The sequence below is a fragment of the Myotis yumanensis genome, unplaced genomic scaffold (assembly GCF_028538775.1).
Source record: "Myotis yumanensis isolate MYYU_CA2020_CCGP unplaced genomic scaffold, mMyoYum1.0.hap1 SCAF_12, whole genome shotgun sequence".
Taxonomy (NCBI): Eukaryota; Metazoa; Chordata; class Mammalia; order Chiroptera; family Vespertilionidae; genus Myotis; species Myotis yumanensis.
Window position 1 is genome coordinate 26,353,700 of NW_027223763.1, and position 25,614 is coordinate 26,379,313.

At 44.2% G+C, this 25,614-nt stretch overlaps 1 protein-coding gene and 1 non-coding gene across 2 annotated transcripts in view; one reads left to right on the plus strand and one right to left on the minus strand.

The window, feature by feature from the left end:
- Window positions 1-1,399: 1,399 nt before the first annotated feature.
- HEMGN (hemogen) overlaps window positions 1,400-25,614 on the plus strand; it is a 44,878-nt gene continuing 20,663 nt past the window's right edge. Inside the window, exon 1 of the mRNA XM_070431106.1 lies at window positions 1,400-1,586. The gene's annotated coding sequence lies outside the window, so the exon portion shown is untranslated. The remainder of the gene's footprint in view (window positions 1,587-25,614) is intronic.
- On the minus strand, window positions 8,234-8,297 carry LOC139021312 (U7 small nuclear RNA). Its single transcript, XR_011473435.1, has one exon. It is a non-coding gene; the product is annotated as a U7 small nuclear RNA (small nuclear RNA).

Below are 25,614 nucleotides of genomic sequence, written 5' to 3' on the forward strand. Positions count from 1 at the left end.
CGGGGGACCCGGGCGACTTCCTCCCTCCCCTCCCTCCGGTTGCACGTGGGGTGGCTGATGTAAGACCTTCCTCTGGGGGCCTCCCCGCCCACCGCCGAGCTGAGACCCCCCCACCCCCTCGCCGGGGGCCCAGCTCGCTGCGCCCCGGCGCGGGTCTCCGACCCGCCCTGAGACGTTGGCCCCGAGGGCTCGTGGGGAGAGGAGGCTGGAGAGTCCGGCTTCGGGGGTCCGTGACGCCAGGTCCCGCTCCGGAGGCTCGGCCATGCCAGCCCGACGCCCGCGAAAGTGGGACACGTGAAGGGAGCGCGGGGACATGGGGCTTTCGGGTTCACCCTCCGCTCCCCGCGGTGTGAGTCAACAGCCCGAACCCCGCTGTCCTCTCGGCCGGTTGGTCTTGGACGGGCTAAGAGGGACCCCCGTCGGGAGCGGCATCGCGGTCACCCCGCGTTGTACCTCGTGGCACCGGGTGGGGTCGGCCTTCGCGGGGACGGGGTGCAACTGCGGACACTTGCCCGAGCCACAGAGGAGCCGGGCGTCCCCGAGTTCAGTGGACTCTCCCCGGGTTTCTAACAGTTAAATGGAGGCTGGCAAGGCAGCAATTAGCATTTCCAATGGGGCCTCGGAGTCTTACCTTTTGTCCCTAGACTTTTATCCCATTATTCCTTAGGGGACCCCTGCGAGGTGTGTGAATTCTCGATGGTCTCGGTTTGGGTGAAGCTTGGCAGGTAGCCTTTGTAATGGTCCGGCTCAGAGAACTCCCTGAAAGCCGGGGTTAGAGCATTAAGTGTGCTTTGCAGACCTAGAGTAACAGACCTATATTCAGCTTAAAATAAGTAAATGCATCATATGTCTCATCAGATACCGAGTTATTTCTAATATAGACAAAAGGCTCCAAAGATTGGGAACAACTTGTGAATAGAGAAAAACAATTCTATGCATCAACCTAAGGTTTTCTTAAAGTTAAGATTTCCCCCTCCCATTCTACCTGTGGCAAACAAAACCACATATCAATGTAAAAAAAAAAATGTAATTAATTAAATTTTCAAAGCAAAAGAACGTTTTTTAAAAGGCTCTGGAAAAGGCAAAAACTTTCTGGTGTGCAGTTTCCCAAGTCTTAAAATGTTAGTCTTAGCAGACATCTCTGTGACGGGAAAATGGTGAGGGAAAGTGCTCTTCAGGATGTCACACGAGCACTAACTATAAGGTTATGAGAAACCACAAGGCCGTGAGATGAAGGCTTTTATGAAAAACTAGCAAATCAGTTCCATGAGCTCGAAAGCAATGATGGATCATCCATTTTTAGGGCTTGATATGTTCTTTCTCATTTAATCCAAAGACACCTCTGTGAAGTAGATTGTATTTTAATCATTTTACAGATGAGGAACTGAACCTTAAGCTGCATGGCCAACAAGAGGAGGAGCTAGGGTTTAAACCCAGATGGGTCTAACTCTAAAGCCTGCCATCTTTTCTGCGATCCGTCTGGTTGGAATGAAGTCTGATCATGGGGGCTTGATTTGGAACATGAGGTAGGAACATCTGTAGAGCACCTTGAACACCAAAAAGAACATGCAGGTGCCATCTTGCAGGTAAGGGGGAGGTGCTGACGGAGACTGGGCCATGGTAGCTCTGTGCTAGAGAGACTGGTAACCTGGTGGCTCATGGGGGAGGTGGTACTGATTCTTAGGGGAAAGCCAGGCAAATCTTGGGACCCTATCCTCTATGACCAACTCATAGGGGTATGAAGGACTCTTTCCTCACAAGATAAATGTGTGTTTTATAAGTTTAAGCTACAAAGTAATTAATAAACATAACCACAATGTGCAGCAAATAGAAAGCAAAAAAGCCAGAGGAGGAGAGACTACAGACCCGGTACTGTCCCTTCCGACACAGCCGGTGCTGGCGTGCACCTCCATGAACAAAGAGCATGTGTTCCAGTGACATGCTTCTTTGTCAGGGGCTTCACTGCCGGAGGCATAAATAACACAGGCAGAACAGGGTGTGTCTCACTACCCTGCCAGCGTCTTCCACTGGACTGTCAGGCCACAGGCCTGAAGGGGCTGTCACAGTGCCCTGGTTTTGAATATTGCGGTACTTGACGAGTATGCATCTGGGTGTGAGAAAGAAGTAGAATATACACTATCATTGTATCTAATCCATGGTTATTACCATGTTCATGGATTTATGGATTTGAATAAGGACTGGAAGGAATAAGGAAAAGTGAAAACAGCTTATTAGTTTATTGGGGACTCTGAACTATAGATGAAATATTTTTTTTTTTTACTTCCATTGACATGTTTGTCTAATAAATAATGCAAATGTCAAATAATGCCTGGTTTTGGTCCCTTTTGAGTGTTAAAACTGCCTGTTAATCAGAATGTGTGTGTATTCCAATAAGCTGCAAATTGTCTGAGGGAAACACTCTAATTTGTAACTCCTTGGACCTGCTCTCCTCTCCAGTGCCTCAGCACCATCAGGTCATTGGTCAAACCATCAGATGAACGAACTTTTCACAGACTTGTTGCTGGGAACAAATTTTAATACATCTGAAGATGAGAGGAAAGAGCCCAATTCAGGCATTGATCTAACTGGCTGTGAAATCAGTTTAGCAAAATGGCACCCTTTCTCTTTTGTAAAGACGGTATATGAAGCTAGTGTACAACATAGGAAGAAATCATTACTTTAAAAAACTAACCGTCCTCTCCTATACACATGTGTATCCATTGCTCAATCTGCCCTCTGACATTCCATAGCATGGTGTGTATACTTGTTATAGCAGTTAGGCAACACATGGGAGTTGTTGAAGGTTCTAAAATTTCAACTGGACTGTGAGCTCATATGGATATTTCTGGATGATATAAATAGGGAGTAGGAAGCCTGGGCCATCTTTAGAGCATAGGTTGTACAAATCTCTGCATCGTAAAATATAGAACATTCTTCTCCCCCCCTTTTCTTGTTTTTATGAAAAAGGTGTATATTGATGGAATTCTGACCATTCATAAAAGGGTATACATTTTAGAGCTTGCTACTGCATTCCTCCTCATCCCTGGTAATGCTGTCAGGTGCTCCAAAATGTTAAATCAGAAGATATCACATGAAGCCTCAATAAGACAGCTTATTTTAACTCGGCTAAATGGGGTAAGAACTCATTAGAACAGTGATGGCGAACCTTTTGAGCTCGGTGTGTCAGCATTTTGAAAAACCCTAACTTAACTCTGGTGCCATGTCACATATAGAAATTTTTTGATATTTGCAACCATAGTAAAACAAAGACTTATATTTTTGATATTTATTTTATATATTTAAATGCCATTTAACAAAGAAAAATCAACCAAAAAAATGAGTTCGCGTGTCACCTCTGACACGCATGTCATAGGTTCGCCATCACTGCATTAGAAGAATAGGCTACTAAACATGGTATGATGGAACCTGAAGAAATAGCTCTGGCTTCCTAGATACATATAAACATATATGTTCCTCTGTATTTACGACTTCCTACTTTAACTTAAAAAGTTGCAAATTATGCAGCTTTACATTTTTATTGTGAATTGGTTCTACTTTTGAGCCTTAGCACTTCAAAATAAAACCTTAACTTGAGTCAAACTGTTAGTTTTTCTTTTTGTGTCAAGAACTTTGATGTGTTAAAACTAAGTAAAATCCATTTACTCAATCCAAAACAGACATTAAAAAGAAAAACCCCAAATGCTTTCTTATATTCATTTTAAGAGTAGGATTGGCACTTTCGCTATTACCTGAGTCCTGATCTATCACCCCAGGAAAAACTTGCCAATCCTGGGCTTCCCAGGGTGGCATGATAAAGGTTTACTGAGCTGGCTGGAAAGGCTGCAGTGGGGTAAAGTAGGCAGGAATTTTCCCTGGACCTTAGTTGTTTTCCTACCTTCTCCCATGCCTCTACATTTACCTTTCCTTCCTCAGAAAACCATGGGCAGATTTCACAAAACCCAACAACTCGAAAAGCTGTTCATACCTCACAGAACAGCCCCGTGCCTGAAGCATGGCCTTAAGCATGGATACGTATAAATTCTTTTCCTGCGAACCAGAATTTCCCATGTTTTACACCTAGTTAGATCACTGAACTTCGCTCCTCACCTCCCTTCTTGTTTTCTGCATGTGCTTCACTGGAGCATCCTTTCACCTGACAACTGTAGTTCCCCCAAACTCAGGCCCAGCGTTGGGCGCCACATGTGCCGAGCCAGCTCAGCCAAGGGTTCGAAAGCCTGAGTGAGGGCGGCGAAAGGATGAATGACAGAGAGAATAAGCTGGGTCTAGGTCAGTGATGGCGAACCTATGACACACGTGTCAGAGGTGACATGCGAACTCATTTTTTTGGTTGATTTTTCTTTGTTAAATGGCATTTAAATATATAAAATAAATATCAAAAATATAAGTCTTTGTTTTACTATGGTTGCAAATATCAAAAAATTTCTATATGTGACATGGCACCAGAGTTAAGTTAGGGTTTTTCAAAATGCTGACACGCCGAGCTCAAAAGGTTCGCCATCACTGGCTAGATGGACCTTCCTGTGCCTGGCTGAGGCCACAGAGAGAGATCCAGAGGCAAGCTGAGCCTTTATTTTATAGCCAGAGGTAAACAAGGTAGTGGTCACCATAGTTACAATGTTCTTGTGAGTTTCACTTGTTTTGGCAGCACTTGCTGCACCTCCCACAGCCCATTAGCTACCTAGGAAGGATCTAGGGAGCGTCATAAGGTCAAGCCTAATTATGCTAAGAGGACTGTGCCCTCTAAACTGGGACTTGTTTTTGGTTTTGCCAACAGGTCAGTCCAAGGCTTAACCCTATAGCCGTGCCCTACATAGGTGCTCTGCAAATACGTGTTATGTTGAAAATAATGTCGCATGTACTCAAGAATACGGTCTAGGCAGCTGAGATTGTTGAGACAAAGGGAGGGAGAGGCAAATAGATGAAAATTGGGTAAGAATGAGAACTTAGAAGTCTCTAGAAGGTAAAAACAGAGGAGTGGAGAGTGTCAGGTGTGTAGGCAGCCGCAGGTCCAGTAAAGGGCCCTTGACAAGGGAACCAGATTCCTTTCTATTCTCTCAGACAGCTGTAGGTGCTAGGCCGTCCTGGGGCAGCAAGGAAGAGCTGTGACTATCAAGAGTCGGGTTTAATATTTATTAAGCACCATCTTTATGCCAAGTACTGTGCTTGGGACTTCCATGTATATTGCATTTCAGTTAATCCTGGCAGCAGCTCACTGGGACAAGACTATAATCCCCTTTTATTGTTTAGGAAACAGACTTGGAGAAGCCAAGTGGAACTCATATAGCTAGTGAGAATCTGGATTTTTCTATCATTAAAGTCTCACTGTAATTCGTTCTCATTACTTTGATCCACTAGTCCTCACGACCGCTTCTGTAAAACCTTTTTTGTTTTCTTTGCTTCAAGAAGATTTACATGCGCATTGTCGGGATTCAGGGGAGAAAAACACACACACAGAAAATGAAATTTAAAAATTAAATTCCTGCCATTGAGATACACCCACCATTAAGGTGTATATCCTTGCAGCTTTTTTTCTATATTGCATATCGTTTTGAAAATACAACATTAAGATCAGATTGAAGATTTTTTTTGAGACTTGTTTTTCCCACCTCCCATTACAAAAAACAATGAGTTAATACGATAAATGAGTATTAAACTTTGCTGAATGTTTTTCCCTTTTATTTTTTATAAATATATTTTTATTGATTTCAGAGAGGAAGTGAGAGGGGGAGAGAGATAGACGCATCAGTGATAAGAGAGAATCATTGATCGGCGGCCTCCTGCATGCCCCACACTGGGGATTGAGCCTGAAACCCCAGGCATGTGCCCTGACTGGAAATGCAGTGGTGAACTCCTGGTCCATAGGTCCACGCTCAACCACTGAGCAACCGTGGCCAGGCTATTTTTCCCTTTTAGAGAAGGATTCTAATGAGGCTTGTGAGGATTACACATGATCATGTGGGTGAAGCTTCTACCTGGCACAGTGCCTGGCACCCTCCTCTGTGCCCCTGACTTAGTCACTGCAAGCCCAGTCCCTCCCTTACCCTCAGTAGAGGCCAGAGCTTGCTGGTCTTCTCAGGAGCTGTAGAAGTTCTGCTGTGGCCATCAGTCCTCCACCTCTGCTCTATGTCCTTCGTTTCCTGTAGTTGCCCTGCCCCTTTGACTGAGGAAAGGCCTCACCCCAAACCAATGTAAGTTTTGATTCTCAAAAGGGGTGAACTAATTTTCTGTTTCATGCAATCCTTGGTCGCTCATCATGAACTGGGAATGTGCTCCTGAGCTAGACTGGAAAATATCTGAGTGGTCCCACAGTGTTGGATATGCTTCTCCTCCATAATTAGCCACTATCCCCACCATCTGGACTACCTCCTCCCTCATAGGGATTTCCTTGTCCACACAGAACTACCAAGAGTCCTACTCCTGCTGACTGAACTTTCCCATCTGTTCTCAAGCTTGCTTTGCCAGGTCTGGCCAGGCCAGAGGCCCCTTGGTGGCCATGCAAGGTAGCCCTCCCTCACTCTAGACTCTGACACTCCCGAGGTAGTTTGTGTGCTCCCTAATTTTCTAGTCTCATTTTGGTAAAGGCCAAATGTCCCAAATACCCTCACACTCTTACTCATTTTTCCCCCCCACACTCTACTTCTTGAATGGCAGGGCAGGAGCACATTTCTAGTTGCTAGAAGAAGTGCTGTCCAATTCATGAATCATCTATTAAAGCCAATTAGATCTTTAAAGTAAAGAAAAAATATTAATAAAGAAGGAAAGCAGGGCAGCCAGATTTCTTTTTATGTCTACCTATGTATATACTATAGAAAACTTGGAAACTATGCTTAACAAAGAGAAGAAAATAAAAATCTCAATTCAGGACTAAGCACACACTGATCACGTTTTGGTGTCTTTTCCTCCAGTCTTTTCTCTATACACATATGGCACTTTCTCAAGTCTCAGATTGCCAGAAGCATCATCTCGTTAATAACAGCTTTTCAGGGAGGCAGCAAGGGGGAAACCCACTACATTAAATATTCATAGTGATTATAAGAGACATCCTTACTTCAGAAATAGTAGGTAGTAAAAAAGTAAACTATCATAGTACCTAGAAAATACTGTATATATTACACTAAATTTTTTTAAAACAGGATGATACTATAACTTGCTTTTTTCATTTAACAATATATTATGAACATAGTTCCATGCCATTTGAATTGTCCTGTACAATATATATTCCTTGATATGCTCCTACAAAATGAAAATAGCTTTTCTTTTTCTGAATATAAAGACAATGCATATTCATGTAGCAAATTCATGCAATGCAAAAAAAGTATAAAGAAGAAAATAAAAACCAGCCTAAATCCCATTACCTACTGGCAACCACTGTTAATATTTTTGTGAATATTTTCTCCATGAATGTATATTCATATGTAAATGTCTGTCTGTCTATCTATCTATCTATATAAAACCCTAATATGCAAATAGACCGAACGGCAGAACAACTGAACAACCGGTCACTATGACGTGCGCTGACCACCAGGGGGTGCATGCAGAACATGGCAGGTGTTGGCCACGGCGGGATGGTGGAGTAGGTGAGCGGGGGCGCCAGATCAAGGCAGGGTGCTGGTCACTGTCATCCAGGAGAGCCCCTGGTTACTGAAATTTTTTTGCTCTGGTGTTCCATGGTCCTACCCGGTGCTCACATCTACTGCTGGCACCGGGCCCGCTCACACCCACTGCCAGCGCCCAGCACCAGCCCTGCTCGCACCCACTGACAGTACGGAGTGATTTGGGCCAGCTCCAGCAGCAGGTGCAAGTGGGGCCAGCGCTGTGAGCGGGTTTGAGTGGCAGCTGCTGGCCCAAATCACCCCTGAGGACTTCTCCACGTTCCCCTGCTCCTGAGGGGCAATCGGGGCAGCAGCCGCCACTCACAGCCATTGCTGGTGCTGGCCCCAATTGCTCTGCACAGTCAGTGGGTGTGAGTGGTGCTGGTGTGGTGGCGGCAGCGGCGGGAGTAGGGCTGTCGGCAGAGAGGGGACCAGGGGCCGCGGTGGGAGGGGCCAGGCGGGGGCATGGAGGATGGGCCAAGACCCGCTCCTGTGCCCACCGCAGCCTCGCGGCCCACAGTTCCTTTTAAGGTGCATGAATTTGTGCACGGGCCCCTAGTATATTATATAAATGCATAAATGGTGCTTTGTAAGGTGCTTTTTTGTTTGTTTTTTTTAGGGAGGACCTTTTGGTATAAAACCAGAAGACATACTAGGCAAATTAAGAAAGAGCTGTAAGCACTTGTAACATGCTTTTATTTTTTACTTCTCAGTAAATCATAGAGTTTCCTCCAAGTCAATAATTATGTCTAGTTCATAATTTATTTTTATTTTTTATATTTTATTATTTTTTTTATTTCATCATTTTTAAAGTCTGTGTCATATTTCACTGTATGGATGTAGCATAATTTATTTACCTGGTCTACTGATTGACATTTAGGTTTCTTCCAGTTGTTCACCATTATACATAACATCTTTGTGCAATTAGCTCCTTGAAATAAATTCCTAGAAGTATAATTTCTGAACCCAAGCATGTGTATGTATTTCAGATTTGGATATGCATAGCAAATTTCACTTCAGTGGCTGTACTACTTTTGCACTCCCATGAACAGTGATTAAGACTTCCCTCACCATTGTCTAAACTAGGTATTACCTTTAAAAATTTTTTTGTCAATCATTTTTCAACTAATGACAAGGGAAAAACCTGTGTGACAAGATAATTCAATGTGAAAAGAACAGTCTTTTTTAAACATATGGACTGGGACTATTATATATCCAGATGCAAAAGAAAGAAGTTGAACCCCTACCTCACACCATATACAAAAATTAATTCAAAATGGGTCATAGATACCCTTGGCAGTGTGGCTCAGTTGGAGCATTGTCCTATACACCAAAAGATGGCGGGTTCAATGCCCCATCAAGGCACATACCCAGGTTGTGGGTTCAGTCCTTAGTTGGGGTGCATATAGTAGGCAACCTATCGATGTTTCTCTCTCTCTCTCTCTCTCTCTCTCTCTCTCTCTCTCTCTTTCTCTCTCTAAAATAAATTAAAAATGGATCAAAGACTTAAATATAAGACCTAAAACTGACTTGGAAGAAAACAGGATAAATCTTCATGACCTTGGATTACATATAACACCAAAAGCATTAACATACCAGAGGGAAAAAAAGAGATAAATTGGACTTAAGCAAAATTGAAAACGTTTGTGCTTCCATCGAAACCATCAAGAAAGTAAAAGACAGCCCTGGCCAGGTAGTTCAGTTAGCTTGAGTGTCATCCCATATACCAAAAGATTACGGGTTTGATTCCTGGTCAGGGCACATACCTAGATTGCAGGTTAAATCCCTAGTCCAGGCAGGTACTAGAGGAAACCGATCGATATTTCTCTCTCACATTGATGTTTCTCTCCCTTCCTCTCTCTCTAAAATCAATAAAAACATCCTTGGGTGAGGATTAAATATACATATATATTTTTAAAAAATAAAAGACAATGCATGCATGGAACAGGAGAAAATATTTGCAAATCATGTTTCTACTAAGGGACTTGTATTCAGAATATAAAAGAAATATTAGAACTCGACAACAAAGAGACAACCCAATTAAAAATGGGCAAAGAATTTGAATAGACATTTCTCCAGAGGATATACGAATGATCAACAAGCCCATGAAAAGAAGCTAAACATTATCAGGCATTAGGGAAATACAAATCAAAACCGCCATGAGATACTACTTCACACCCACTAGGATGGCTATCTTAAAAATGGACAAGTGTTGGTGAGGATGTGGAACCCTTGTGTATTGCTGGTGGGAATGTAAAATGGTGAAGCTGCAGCAGAAAACAGTTTGGCAATTCCTCAAAAAGTGTGGGGAGCCTCTATAGGGTTAAACCTCGGACTGACCTGTTGGCAAAGTCACAAACAAGTCCCAGCTTAGAGGGCACAGTCCTCTTAAGCATAATTAGGTTTGACCTTATAACGCTCCCTAGATCTTACCTGGGAAGCTAATGGGCTGAGGGAAGTGCAACAAGAACAAAAACAAGTGAAACTCACAAGAACAGTGTAAACAAGTGAAACTCGCAAGAACAGTGTAACTTTGGTAACCACTACCTTGTTTACCTCTGACTATAAAAATAAAGGCTCAGCTTGCCTCGGGATCTTTCTTTGTGGCCTCAGCCAGGCACAGGAAGATCCACGGAGACTAAAGAGAGCTAGAGAGTTCTGAATGCTGTCTCCGTGTAAAACATTCTTTGCCAACTCTGTCCACACCTTTGGGAACCCCTGGACCACTGGGGCTGGACCCCAGCAAAAAAGTTAAACAGATCCAGCAATTTCACTCCAAAGTATAAACTCAAGAGAGTGAAAATATATGTTCATGCAAAATTTGTTCACATATGTTTATAGCAGCGTTATTCATAATAGCCGTAAGTTGGAAACAACTAAAATGTCTATAAACTGGTAAATGGATAACAAAATGTGGTATATCCATACAATGGAATTTTTTCAACCATAAGAAGGAATGAGGTACTGATACATGCTACAGCATGGATGCACCTTAAAAATATTATGCTAGCCCTGGCTGGTTTGGCTCAGTGGATAGTGTCAGCCTAAGGACCAAAGGGTCCTGAGTTTGATTCCGGTCAAGGGCATGTACCTTGTTGCAGGCTCCTCCCTGGCCCAGACCCTAGTCAGTGTGTGCAGGAGGCAACAATCAATGTGTTTCTTTCACATCGATGTTTCTCGGTCTTTCCCTCTCTCTTCCACTCTCTCTAAAAATCAATGGAAAAATATCCTCGGGTGAGGATTAAAAAAACATATATATTTATATATATAAAACCCTAATATGCAAATAGACCGAATGGTAGAACAACCGCACAACCAGTTGCTATGACATGTGCTGACCACCAGGGGGTGTGTGCAGAACTTGGCAGGCATCAGCAGCAGGTGGCAGAGCACAGAACATGGTGGGCTTCGGCCGCGGCAGGATGGTGGAGCAGGTGAGCAGGGCGAGCCTCTGGTGGTTACTGGAAATTCTTTGCTCCCACGTGCTGTGGTCCCGCTGGGCGCTCACACCTGCTTCCAGTGCCAGACCCACTCGCACCTGCTGCTGGTGCCCAGCACCGGCCCAGATCACTTGGCACTGTCAGCGGGTGCAAGCGCCGGCTACAGGCCCCGATCACCCCTCAGGGCTTCTCCACCTCCCCCTGCTCCTGAGGGGCAATTGGGGTCAGCAGCTGCTGCTCGCACCCGCTGCCGGCACTGGAGCTGCTGCTTGCACCCGCTGCCAGCCCTAGCCCCGCTTGCACCTGCAGCTGGCTCCAGAGCCACCGCTCGCACCTGCTGCTGGCGCCCGGCACTGGTCTCGATCGCTGCTTCACCGATTGCCCCTGAGGGCTTCTCCATCTTCCCCTGCTCCTGAGGGGTAATCGGGGCAGCAGTTGCCACTCACACCCATTGATGGTGCCGGCCCCACTTCCTGCTGCTGGCGCAGGCCCCAATTGCTCAGTGCAGTCAGCGGGTGCGAGTGGGGCCGGCACCATCAGCAAGTGGGAGCGGTGGGAGTGGGGCTGCCGGCAGACAGGGGACCAGGGGCCTCAGTGGAAGGTGCTGGGTGGGGGCACAGAGGATGGGCCAAGACCTGCCCCTGTGTCCACCGCAACCTCGTGGCCCACAGTTCCTTTTAAGGTGCACAAATTCGTGCAGTGGGCCCCCAGTATATACATATAATGCTGGCCCAGCCAGTGTGGCTCAGTTGGTTAAGCATTGTCCCATGCATCAAGAGATTGCCAATTCGATTCCTTGTCAGGGCACATGCCCTGGTTGTGGGCTTAATCCCCAGTAGGGGGCATGAAGGAGGCAATAGATTGATCTAAGTTTCCATGGCTCCCTTTCCCTTCCTCTCTCTGAAATCAATAAAAACATGTTAATAATGATTATGCTAGCCTAGCCCAGTGGTCGGCAAACTGCAGCTCGCGAGGCACATGTGGCTCTTTGGCCCCTTGAGTGTGGCTCTTCCACAAAATACCACGTGCAGGCGTGCACATACAGTGCAATTGAAACTTCGTGGCCCATGCGCAGAAGTCGGTATTTTGTGGAAGAGCCACACTCAAGGGGCCAAAGAGCCACATGTGGCTCGTGAGCCGCAGTTTGCCGACCACTGGCCTAGCCGGTTTGGCTCAGTAGATAGAGCATCAGCCTGGAGACTGAAGGGTCCTGGATTTGATTCTGGTCAAGGGCACATACCTTGGTTGCAGGTTCCAACCTGGGATCCTTCAGTCTGCAGGCCAACATTATCCACTGAGCAAAACTGGCTATGGCACCAAATTTGTTTTATTCCAGTTATAATATTTTCATTTCCAAGTTCTCTTTCTTGTTCTTTTTTATTTTTATTGATCTTAAAGAAGAAAGGAGGGAGGGAGGGAGAGAGGGGGAGAGAGAGAGAGAGAGAGAGAGAGATCAATCTGTTGCCTCTCATAGAGCCCCAACCCAGGAAGGAACCCAAAACCTGGGTCTCAAAGATCATATAGCTCAAATTCTAACAGACTCAAACATGAACTTTGGTGCCAAGGAACTCACCTTTCCCTGAAGGGCTTTGTTCCATTTCTATATTGCTCAAATCATTAGGAAACTGTTCCTTAGGTTGAGCTGACATGTTGACTTCATATAACTAGAGTCCTAGTTTTGCTCTCTGAGCTACAAAACACACCTGTATTCTCTCTGGCCAAGTTTGCAAACTGCTGAAATGTGGGTATTGGACCATGTCTTGTTGACTCTTTATAGCATTTAAAAATATCTCAGTTATTTTCCAACATTAAAACATCATGAGACTTTTTACATAGTAAACGGTTTCTGGCTTCTCTTGAAAGATCAAAAGATCCGTTTAGTTGCCTCCCCAATACGATTCTTCTCCTTTTTTTTATAAGGATTAAAAATTTTGTACCATCCCCATCCTCCCTGACTCAACCTATGTGCATTGCATTGGGAAAGGCTGATTACCCCCTACCCCCCCCCCCCCCCCTCCCCGCCCTCTTGGTTCTAGGAAACAGAATCTGTGATGGAGAGTTGCATGCAGAAGTTTATTGGGGAATGCTCTTAGGTCATCCACCTATGGCAACGTGAAGAAGACAGGGTGAGCATGGAAGAAGCTGACCACCACAATAGTTACAACTTAGTAGTTACAGCCAAGGCCTCAGCTGATCCCATGAGGACCTTAAGAATGGGCATGCCCTTCAGAGTTGTCCCAAATTGAAATAAGAGGGGCAGGCATTGTAGTCTCAGGTTAGCCAGTCACTGACTTCCTGCTTCACTCTGGGAGCGGGTGTAAACCAAGTGTTTCCTGAGGCTGAGAGCAAGAATATTCCCAGCAGCTGAGTCCTGCTGAATCAAACTAACCTTGAAGCTTGAGTTGCCCTGGACTTTTAGTGTGAGCTTCACTGATAAGTCAGTTTTTCAGTTGTAGTGACTTGCAAATGAACATACCTTGACACATTCTGCCAACAAGGAGCTGTATTTTCTGGCAATAACCTGCTGAGTGGCAGCTGCCTTCCTTTTAGATGGATCACTTGGTTTCCCTTTACTAATGCCCACTAGGCTTTTAGGAGTGGTAGCAGAGAACTAAATCCTAATCTTCTAATAGTAGGATGTCAGTAGATAATGTCTAAAGTGGAAAAATCAAGAAATAGCATCAGAAGCAGGTTTTTATAAATATGCAGGTAAACATCAGAAGAAATTACCAAAAGAGTTGGTGGTAGTTGCCTTTGGGGAGATTCCTCTAGGTGGGATAGGACAAGAGACCACAGCTGGTTTTTGTGGGAAGCCTCAAAGTGCCCTTTGACTTGAAGCTTGCCGTACTCCTGTTGAGAATGCATGCTCCAGGGCATCTGTACTGTGCTCTGACTCTCCTAGCACCCAGGCCTCCTGCCTCCCTCTGGCCTTTGTTCTGGGTGTGGGATTCCTAAGGGCTGGTTGAATAATCATCTTAAGCCACCCTTTCTCTCTGGATTAACTTATTTGCTCTTATGCATCTGGGAGACTTCTTTCCCTACTCCTGATCTCTCCCCTTAAGCTCCACGTTCATATTTCTTTCACAGGAGCACCTTGGAGCTCCCCTGCCCAATCTCTAGCTCACACGAGGAGATAACCAGCTCTGATACTCTATGAGGTCTAAAAAAGAGATGGAAACATTTAACAAGTCATAGGAATGTTAAGATTATTATTTTTCCTTTTTTCAGAAGAAACAGGCATTTATTGGCCACCAACCATGTGCCATATTTGATACCAGATGCTATCATATGGTTTTGCTGTTTAACATCTTTTCACAGCCTAAAGTTTTTGTTTCCTCAGTTTAAGCATCTATAAAATGTATATAAAGTTGGAATGCCTTTTTAAAAGTACTTAACACAAAGTTATTAATTAGCACCATATTTGGATTCGTGTGTGTGTGTGTACTGGGCTTTAAGGATAATAAGAAAATACTCCTATCCTTAAGAGTCACCTCTTAGGAGAGACAGACACATGAACAAAAAGTGATATTTAACTGCAGTTACAATATACTAAGATCTTATATCAGGAATATGATATAAGGAATGCGACCAAAGTACTGTAAGAGATTGGGTTCCCTGGAAACAGAATCTGTGATGGAGAGTTGCATGTCTCCCCCCGCCCCCCATTAACCTAGAATGTTAGCAGAATAAGAAAAATGTTTCATTACTTTAAGAATGTAGTTATTGAGAGACCTGGTAAAGAGAATTTTCAGGAAAACTCCCAAGCAACTTAAAGTCTGGATGGGAAGAGCCTCTCATACAGCACAATGTGCAACCTTTACTTTTAAAATTTTTTTTATTGTGGTAAAATTAATATAACATAAAATTCACCATTTAAACCATTTTAAAGTGTACAATTCAGTGGCATTTAGTACATTCACAGTGTTGTGCAAACACCACCACCACTACCTAGTTCCAGAACATGATCACTCCCCCTTCTGGCCTCCCCTTGTCCCTGACAATTGTGTATCTGCTTTCTGTCTCTATAGATTTGCCTCATCTGGACATTTCATATAAATTAAATCATATAATATATATAGCCTTTCAATACTGTTAAAAAGTCAAATGAGCCCTAGCTTGTTCGGTTCAGTGTATAGAGCATGGACCTGCAGACCGAAGGGTCCCAGGTTTGATTCTGGGACAAGGGCATGTACCTTGGTTGCAGGCTTCTCCCGGGCCCAGGCCATGGTCGCTGCACATGCAGGAGGCAACCAATCGATGTATTTCTCTCACATTGATATTTCTCTCTCTTTCCTTTCTCTTCTACTCTCTGTAAAAATCAATAGAAAAATACCTTAGGTGAGGATTAAAAAAAAAAACGAAACACCCACACAAAACAAAACAAAAGCATACCCTCAAAAAAAAAAAGTCAAATGACATGAAAATAATTTTGATTTTCTGGACCTCTGGAAAGAGTATCAGGATCCCTGAGAGGTCAGCAAACCAGACTCTGAGAACTGCTGGTCAAGGCGTGGGGCCAGCCCCCTTACAACGACGACTCCAGCACAAGGGGATTATCATGTCCCTATGTCCAACGGGAGGCCTCCCCATCTCCATGTCTCGTCTCCCAGGAAAACTCTGTCAGCCGTTTTCTGCAAAGTTGAGATCAGAATATAGTAATGGCTTCACATTTAGACTGCTCAAAGGAACCAAACAGCCAAATGGGGTCACATTTTAATTTATTAGTGATAAATCTGAATGTGGTTAAAAAAAACACACAACTGTACCATAAACTTATTTCCAATAAAACTCTGATCACCTCCTGCCAGTATCATTACATTTATAATCACAGTAATTATCTTTTACCTGTGATGAGAGACATCATGTACTTTTGAGCACCAAGCAGCAGCAGTGCCATAAATTGCTAGCCCCTTTCTCCTCTAATGATCCCAGCTTATCTTATTCTTCAAGTATTCTTCTCAGAGAAATTAGCACACTTATTATCCAGCATATTCAAATGTTAATGTGCACGCTGTACTGGTGCTGTTATGAAACCCATTTTGCTCAGGAGCTAAAATTATGTTGCCATTCTGCTTGGTGCTAGAGGTTCTGTGCTTGAAACCTGTTTCCCACATGCAAAGAGCCAAGGTTACTTAATTAGAATGCTGAGCTAGAATGAGGAGAGTCTGACACTTAATATAGAACCTGTAAACTAACTGGGGTGAGCAAGTATAAAGCCTACACATTTTGAATGAACTATCCATCACTGTGGAGACAATCAATATTTGAGCAGACTGGCTTTGGGGCATGTTTAACGTTGTTCCTCCAGGGTCTCTACTAAATTCTCACTCTGCAGCCTAAACCGCCCCAAGTCAGAGTTCTGGCAGTTGGAAACATTTTCTTCATACTGAGCTGAAATCTGCTCAAATTTTCACTCGTTTGTTGTTGCTCTGCCCTCTGGAGATGTCTGCTCTCTGCTCTGTGACTGCCCTTCAGAGACTGAGGAAAGGGACCCAGTCCCCATAGTCCGCTCTCCCATTGACCTGCTCTCTCAGGTCTTTATAAGACAGGTTACCAGTCCCTTAACCTCTGTGGTCAGTCAGTTTGTCAATGTCTCTCCCCTTTTTAAAGTGAGTTGCTCAAAACCTGAAACCATGATCCAGGTGCAGTCTGATCAATGTGGAAATGAGCAGGTCTCTTTTGGATATGGATGCTCTTGTTGGATACAATTCTATTAGTGTTTCCCAAGAGTAAATAACCTTGTTATCCAGCACTGATTCATAATCAGCTACATACCCAAGTCTTCTAAAGCCTACGTTGGTACTCAGGCAGTTGGCCATTTTCACCTAAATATGTCTGAGATTTGTCGTCATTACATTTCATCATATTAAATTTGTCCCAATGCTTTGGCCTGTCAGGAGCCTCTTTGTATCCTGAACTAATCCTTTCCATCTACAAATGTACCAATTTATCAATATTGCTATCTTTATATAAATCAAAGTTTAAAACATCTGGCAGAAAAGGCCTCAGGATGGAGCCCTTCACTTACTACCAGAGACCTCAAATCAAAGTATTCATTCAACCAGTTAAAACCCTCCCTCCCCATCCCCAATACACACACCTCCACCTCAACTGTTCCTCTAACTCAAGTTGTCAGGGAGGAAAAAGGTTAATAAATATTCCAGGTTACTAACTGGCTGGTTAAAGTGGCCTGGAAAAAAAACAATGAGGAAAGGAAAGGAGGAAGTGAATAAGACTTAGTCAAGGGCCAAATGTGGCAGGACAGAATTCTGTGAAGCTACCTTATTCAGGCCCACACACCAGCACAGGTTGGGCATTAAAGTATGAGTCATTTGGAAGATAGGCCAGAGTTCTGCTGTGATGAGAGAGGAAATCAATAACTAGGAAACAGAAGCAATGTTGGAAGCTCGCCAATTAGTACATCAAACTCGAGGGAGTAGGCAAGACAGAGACAGGCAAGGGTCACAAGGAGAATGAAGCAAAGAATGAGCATGTGGAACAGAATCTGGGCATGCTCAGTGGGCTCCAGAGCTGTGCTGTCCAATATGGTATCCACTAGCTACAGGTAGCTAATTAAATTTAATAAAAATTAAGTAAAAACATCAGTGCCTCAGTCACATGGCCACATTTCAGGTATTCAATAGCCACATGTGACTAGTGGCTACCATATTGGATAGAACATTTCTATCACTGAAGAAAGCTCTATTGGACAGTTCTGCTCTAGAGCACTCTAGATGTACTTCTAGAAAAGGACAAACCAGGCAGGATATCATTTTAGTGTACTTATTTTTCCTTTGCTTTCCTTCAAGGCCCAGCTCAAACACCCAATTCTGAGAATTCACCCCATGGTGGGTTTGTAATTATACGCTATTGGCAACAGAGCATTCTGAGCTCTGCAGTTGTTAGTGATAATGCTTGGGTCTAGAGAGCACTTAGTATGGAGATCCTAGCACAGCTATTTATCAATCATTAACCACAATGTGGTCCTTTTTCTGTCTGGGGAAGGCATCCTCCTTGATAAAGCAATTAACTTTGGGGCTAAGATGTAGGGCAGGAGGGAAGGATAGGGGAACACTGGCCCAGCCAGCCACACTGGCTGAATTCATCTTTGTAACTGTAGAAATAAAAGCTTTTGACCTCCTGTCCACATACATTGCATAGGCCATCTTGGCCAGGCAGTCAAGAAGTTGAACTCAAGGTCTGATTTGCTTGATTTAAGGTATCTTGTCATCTTACCTATGGGCCCTCACTAAATTTTCAGTCTGCCTCTTTCTCTTTTAATTTCCTGTGCCAGAAGCTCTTAGAATTTCTCATAATAAGACCTATCAGTTCTACCTTCTAAATCTCTCTAGAATCTGTCCCTTTAGTCAATACTTCACTTAATTTATCTTCCCTCCTTTCCCACACAGACCCCACACTGCCACCTAAATGCTCTAAGAACCTTGCCTGACCATGACCTCCTCCCTACAGCCCTTTAGTGGCTGCCATGACATCATAAAGGCCTGCTCTTGGGCCCCCAACTACCTTTCTGGTTTCAGGTCTTTCCACCCTGATATGTAGCACATGCTCCAGCCTCTCCATTACTCAGAACTGAGGTGCCCATTCACATCTCTGAGCCTTTGCATTTACAGCTCCCCCTGTCTGAAATGCCATCCCCCTCACATACACACTTTATTTCCCCTGGGGAATTTCTATGCCCATTAAGGTTCCATTTAAATTTCCTCTCTGAGAAGCCTATCCTGAACCCTCAAACAGACTTCAGTGATCCATCAGCTGTGCCCAAACACTGCAGACTTTGGTCATAACACATCCTGTGTATGACACACATGAGTCTGTTTCTCCCACTGAACTGTGAGGTCTCAAGGGCAGGCAGCACATCTGACTCATCTCTTACCCCAGTTGCAAGCACAGTGCCTGACTCATAATAAACACTTGCTAAAGGCCCGTTAGCATGAACAACAATCTTTGCCATTATGAGGTTCTACTGTGACCAAAACTGAAGACTATGAGGATCCTCTGTGTTGTTTGCTGCCACCGTGGTCCTTGGGTCCACCCATGCTGACAGAGGCCTATGGACAAGTGGCCCTGCCTGGTATTTGAGGATGTAGGGAAAAGCAAGAGGCCTGCAGCTGTTCCCACTGAAAGCTTCACTGTACACTGGCTGCTCCCCCAGCAGACGCTGTGACCAGCACAAACCTATTCCTTGTGTGTGTGTGTGTGTGTGTGTGTGTGTGTGTGTGTGTGTGTGAGAGAGAAAAAACAGAACTGACCGCCTTGGAGAATGCTCTTGTAGGGACCCATCTGTGGGTAGCTCTATGGAGAGAATTACAAGCAAGAAGGAGAAACCTCTTAGTAGACTGGAGTGGGATGAAACATTGCTATGCTTGTACGGCTGGTGAGGGAATGTAGAAGCTAATAGCAACATTTTTTGTGTTTTAAAAGTATGCCATGCCTATGGTAACCAAGACACTTCTATCTCTATCTTCTTTAGCCTGTTCTCCACCCTGTGGATTAGACATGACAGAGCTGGGGTTGTTATTTATAGATAAGGAAATGAATATTGGGAGAGGTGAAGTGACTTGCCCAAGGTCATATTTTGAGCACAGGCCCATAAAAATGAAGCAACTTTCCCAGGGTCATGAAGTAGTAAGACCTATAACATATGTGGGTTACTTTTAAAATTTCTGTTGGCTTTTCTTTAACAAAATGTTTAAAATCAGAAACATTTTCTAGCAAATTGAGTCTGTAAGGGGCTTTCAGGTATCTCTTGGGAAATTTGACTAGATGACATTAAGCTACGAAATTCTATGAAACTTAGTGTTTATTGTGTCCCTGGCTCATGTAACTCCATGAAGTATAATTATCAGCTTCCGCAAGTAATTTCCAAAACAAATAGCTTTTTCTCCCAGCTCAGCATCTGTCTGACACCAAAAAGTCTCCAGCCCATTCCTTACTTATCCCATCACCTAGTCATCAATCTATTCTTTCGACTCCTACTCCCTACAACATGGCAGCTCTATTACTTGGTCAATTGTTCATTTCCTCTGTCAGAGATAACTAGGATTTAGAGCTAGAGGCATAATTTCTCTATAAGTCTAGAAAGCAGAACTGTCATCATGTATTATTGAGATCTTAATTTAATTCCCACTAAAGGGGAATTAAATTGACTAGATTAGTGAAGGTTCACTCTATTTGTCCCTCCTCAGAGAAATGACTAAATCCAGTTGGGTGCCATATTTGGTAGTGGGAAATGGAATAGACTTTTCCATAGGTCAGGGTAGGCGTGTAATTTTCTAGAAAGGAGAATGTCTGCCTTGGTTAGAATGACCGAGTTATTTAAGTTTACTCTGACAAGAGTCTCCCTAGCCTCCTTGCCCATCTGAACTGGGAAAAACAGGAGCTAATAGGTGCTCTGTGAAAAGAGATACCCTACCTATCTTCTGATCCAAGAGTCCAGGTTCTATCCACTAACCACACACTCTTCAGGGTGGTAGTTGCACTTATTAATGTTTCCTGAGAAGTGAAGTGCAGTGTCCAATTTTAATGATAAAGTCTGTATCAATAATAACATATAGCATCCTATTTGGACATCCTATCAAGAAGTCCAAGGCCCTTCAGATTGAAGAATTATGGGTAGTTCTGGGTATTGTTGGCAGTCATTGAGGATACCTAGTCTGTCTGGGTTTGTTTTAGTTTCTCTCTTGATTATCAAGAACATGCTGGGGAGAAACCAAGATGGCGGCATAAGTTAACGCGGGAGTTTGCTGCCTCGAACAACCACTTCAAAAATACAACTAAAAGACAGAACGGACATCATCCAGAACCACAGGAAGACTGGCTGAGTGGAAGTTCTACAACTAGGAGGAACCGAGAATCAGAGGAGGCGCAGTGCTGAAGTAAAATACTAAGGTGCGAAGTGCGCGCAGCGCGGGCTGGTGGCTGAGGGCGCGGTTGACTGTTTCAATCCGGAGGGAGCCTCAGACTCTGAGCTCCAGATCTGGGTGAGTCTCTAGGGACCCAGGCTCAAACAGGAGAAGCGGGACTGTCTGGCTTTGGTCCCTCCGAGGTTTGCAGCGGTTTCTGGGACAGAGAGGCAGAGCCCCTGGGGACGGACTGAGAGCAGCCATAACTGCTCCCTCCTCCACCCTGTTGATCCTGTGGGACCTGCCCTGCCCAAGCCCTACACAGAGCCATTTGCCAGATAGCCTCAGGCAAAGGCTAGATTAGCACCTCCCTAGAGGACACAAGTTCTCCCACTGCAAACACAGCTGATTCTCACAGCCAGTTGGCCTGGAGGTCAAGTAGTAATTACCTACAACAATCAAGGCTTGACTACAAGACTGCTCACAGAGACCACAAGGGTGTGCACCAAGAGTGTCTACCTCAGGTAATTGGGACACTTAACACGGAAAGCCATTCTATCGACACAGCGAAGCATAAAAAAATGCCAAGACAAAGAAACAGGCCACAAAGGACAGAACCGGAGGAAAGCAGGCTACTGGATATAGAATTCAAAACCACACTTTTGAGGTCTCTCAAGAGGCTTCTAGAGGCTGTCGATAAACTTGATGAGATGTACAGGAAATCTAATGAGACCCTCGATGGTGTGATAAAGGACCAACTAGAAAGTAAGCATACACTGACTGAAATAAAGAATATTATACAGACTCCCAACAGCAGACCAGAGGAGCGCAAGAATCAAGTCAAAGATTTGAAATGCGAAGAAGCGAAAAACACCCAACCGGAAAAGCAAAATGAAAAAAGAATCCGAAATTGTGAAGATAGTGTAAGGATCCTCTGGGACAGCTTCAAGCGTACCAACATCAGAATAATAGGGGTGCCAGAAGATGAGAGAGAGCAAGATATTGAAAACCTATTTGAAGAAATAATGACAGAAAACTTCCCCTACTTGGTGAAAGAAATAGATTTACAAGTCCAGGAAGCGCAGAGAACCCCAAACAAAAGGAATACAAAGAGGACCACACCAAGACACATCATCATTAAAATGCCAAGAGCAAAAGACAAAGAGAGAATCTTAAAAGCAGCAAGAGAAAGAAACTCAGTTACCTACAAGGGAATACCCATACGACTGTCAGCTGATTTCTCAACAGAAACTTTGCAGGCCAGAACGGAGTGGCAAGAAATATTCAAAGTGATGAATACCAAGAACCTACAACCAAGAGTACTTTATCCAGCAAAGCTATCATTCAGAATTGAAGGTCAGATAAAGAGCTTCACAGATAAGGAAAAGCTAAAGGAGTTCATCACCACCAAACCAGTATTATATGAAATGCTGAAAGGTATCCTTTAAGAAGAGGAAGAAGAAGAAAAAGGTAAAGATACAAATTATGAACAACAAATACGCATCTATCAACAAGTGAATCTAAGAATCAAGTGAATAAATAATCTGATGAACAGAATGAACTGGTGATTATAATAGAATCAGGGACATAGAAAGGGAATGGACTGACTATGCTTGGGGGGGGAAGGGGTGTGGGAAATGCGGGAAGAGACTGGACAAAAATCATGCACCTATGGATGAGGACAGTGGGTGGGGAGTGAGGGCGGAGGGTGGGGTGGGAACTGGGAGGAGGGGAGTTATGGGGGGAAAAAAGAGGAACAAATGTAATAATCTGAACAATAAAGATTTAATTATTAAAAAAAAAAGAACATGCTGACATTTAAATGTTAGAATAAGATGTGCTTTTGCTGGTGGGGGGCAGGGCTTATTACAAAGTGCTAGACCAGGCCTGCCCCCTTCTTTTTTCCCAGTGGAGCATCAGTCTTTGCTACGTGACTCCCACAGAGGTATCTATCACGGCTGAGCCAGGCAAGCTTCCTTGAAATGAGATGAGAGTACTAACAATAAATGGTGACAATGCAGAACATAAAAAAGCACAAAGGAAGTCTTCATCCTCAAGTAGAACTTGCCCAGCATATATGCTGATAAAATCAGATCTGAGCATATCCTGAGCTCCATCTGTTAAAGGTGCTCACAGCCACTTAGGAGAATGCCAGGCAAAAAAGACCTGGCAATACATTTTCTGCCTGCTAAAGTGACTAAATTTCCTTCCCTCCCCAACCTGGCTAAAAATACAACCAAAGTGTAACACACACACACACACACACACACACACACACAAAAGCCTACCATTTGTTGAACAGATTGTGACAGAATGTCAATTAGCTGTGTTTGGTATGCAAACATCCCCAGTGCTAACTCACCCAGAGGAGGACTTGGAGGGGGAACACAGAGTGTCAGAGAATTAGGGAGCAAGTAGGCTGCCTCCGGGGGTGGGGGTGTGGGGTGGCGGTTGGGGGAGATGGGGGGAGTGCTAGAGCCAAAACTCACCACCTAGTTGACAGATGAGAATGGTGCAGTTGCCATTGACATCCACCTAGTGGCAGCAGTTCTAGCCAGAGGCACCTCTAACTTGATTGGTTCAGGTGATGACTGTATACCTTGTGCCAGGGGCTCTGGCAGGCACTGCGGTGCTGAACCATGTGGAAGGTTGCAGTTCCTCAGCAGTGGTCTCTTTCAGGCAGGAAATAATCTAGGTTATTCTAACTTTAAATTCCAAGTCAAGGGGATAAAATCTGCTGGAAACACGGAGTTGAAGTTTCCAAATGGTACTAAAGCATCATTAGGTTTTAGTACACATTCTATGCCAGAGTAGCTAAAACTCCAATCGGTGAAGAAATAGCAAAAATAGGATGGGCCAGTGTTCAACTAGAGATGACACTGAGAGTAGCTGATATGAATAACAGTGGGTCCATGACAGGCCAGGTCTTTTGCTCTGTCCTTTCTGAATTTTAAACCACCCACATCAAAGGGCAGTTTGGTTTTAGGATAGATTTGGACATGATCTAGAATTCACTGATTCATTACATAGGTCTGCATTTCCCAAAATGTGGTATGCATTCTACTTGGGGAAGTGCAGATAATTGTACATAAAAGATCTTATATTTTAACTAGAGGCACGATTCATGCACTGATGGGGTCCCTTGACCTGGCCTGTGGGGATTGGGCCAAAACCTGTGGGGATCGGGACATCCCCCGAGGGGTCCTGGATTGCGAGAGGGCGGTTCTCAGGTGATGCACCCCAGAATTGGGCTCCCTCCTCTCTGATTCTGGGTGCGTCACCCAAGAACCGCAGCTGCCAAGTCACCGCAGCTCTGCAGCTCCTGTGTTGAGCATCTGCACCCTGGTGGTCAGTGTGCATCATAGCTACCGGTCAGATGGTCGAATGGTCGCTTAGGCTTTTATATATAACTAGAGGCCTGGTGTACGACATTCGTGCACTGGAGGGTGGGGGGTCCCCTCAGCCCAGCCTGCGCCCTTTAGCAGTCTGGGAGCCCTCGGGGGATGTCCGACTGACGGCTTAGGCCCACGTGGTGAGCAGGCCTGAGCCGCAGTCAGACATCCTTAGCACTGCTTCGGAGGACCGCTGCTGCGCTCGCCAGCCGTCAGCCAGGCTTGTGGCTGAGTGGTGCTTCCCCTGTGGGAGTGCACTGAACACCAGGGGCAGCTCCTGCGTTGAGCATCTGCCCCCTGGTGGTCATTGTGCATCATAGCAATCAGTTGTTCTGCTGTTTGGTCGATTTGCATATTACCCTTTTATTATATAGGATAGATAGTTCAATATTTATTTTACTGTGCCTTAAAAGAAATTGTCTTACCACAAACCTGTCATTTCACAGGTGATATTGTTGGCTTTCCATTTATGATGGTGATATGAAATTTCCATTTAAAATACTTTTGGTAAAAATAAATTTATTTGAAAAAATATTAATAATACAGAAGGTATTATTATAAGAATATGGCAAAAATCACAAACATGGGATGTAAATAATTGGAAAGTTTGGGAAATACTTCCTTAAGCTAGGAATGAGGTAGATTGACTTGTAGTCAAAAGAGTTTAGAACACCAGATAGGTGAAGGGAAAATGGTAGAACTCGGAGAGGATCTAGATTCCAGCTCCAACTGGCGTTACACTTGTGTAAGAGCAGCCTCTCTTTGGATCTCCATTTTTCCATACCGATGAAATAACTCTGATGCCTTGTCTAGTTTTATTATTTAGTGGTCCTATTTCACTTACTATTATTGAGATATGAACAATCATAATAACAAGCCAGTGTATTAAGATCTGGTGTGTGCTGGATGCTTTCCATAGCCATCATTCTTTTTTTTTGTTGTTGTTGAAAAGTATTACATACGTCCCCCTTTCTCCCCCATTGGCCCCCTACAACCTGCCCCCGCCCCTCTCCCCAGGCCCTGACCGCCCCATTGTCTGTGTCCATAGGCGATGCATATATGCATACATACTTGGTTGATTACCTCCCACCCAGCCACCCTCCCCCGCCTTCCGTCCGAGATTCCGCACTCTTCCATGCTTCCATGTCTCTTGATCCACAGTTTATCAGTTTATTTTGTTACTTAGATTTCACATATGAGTGAGATCATGTGATACTTATCTTTCTCTGACTGACTTATTTCACTTACCATGATACTCTCCAGGTCCCTCCATGCTGTCTCAAAGGGTAAGAGACTCTATTTTTTA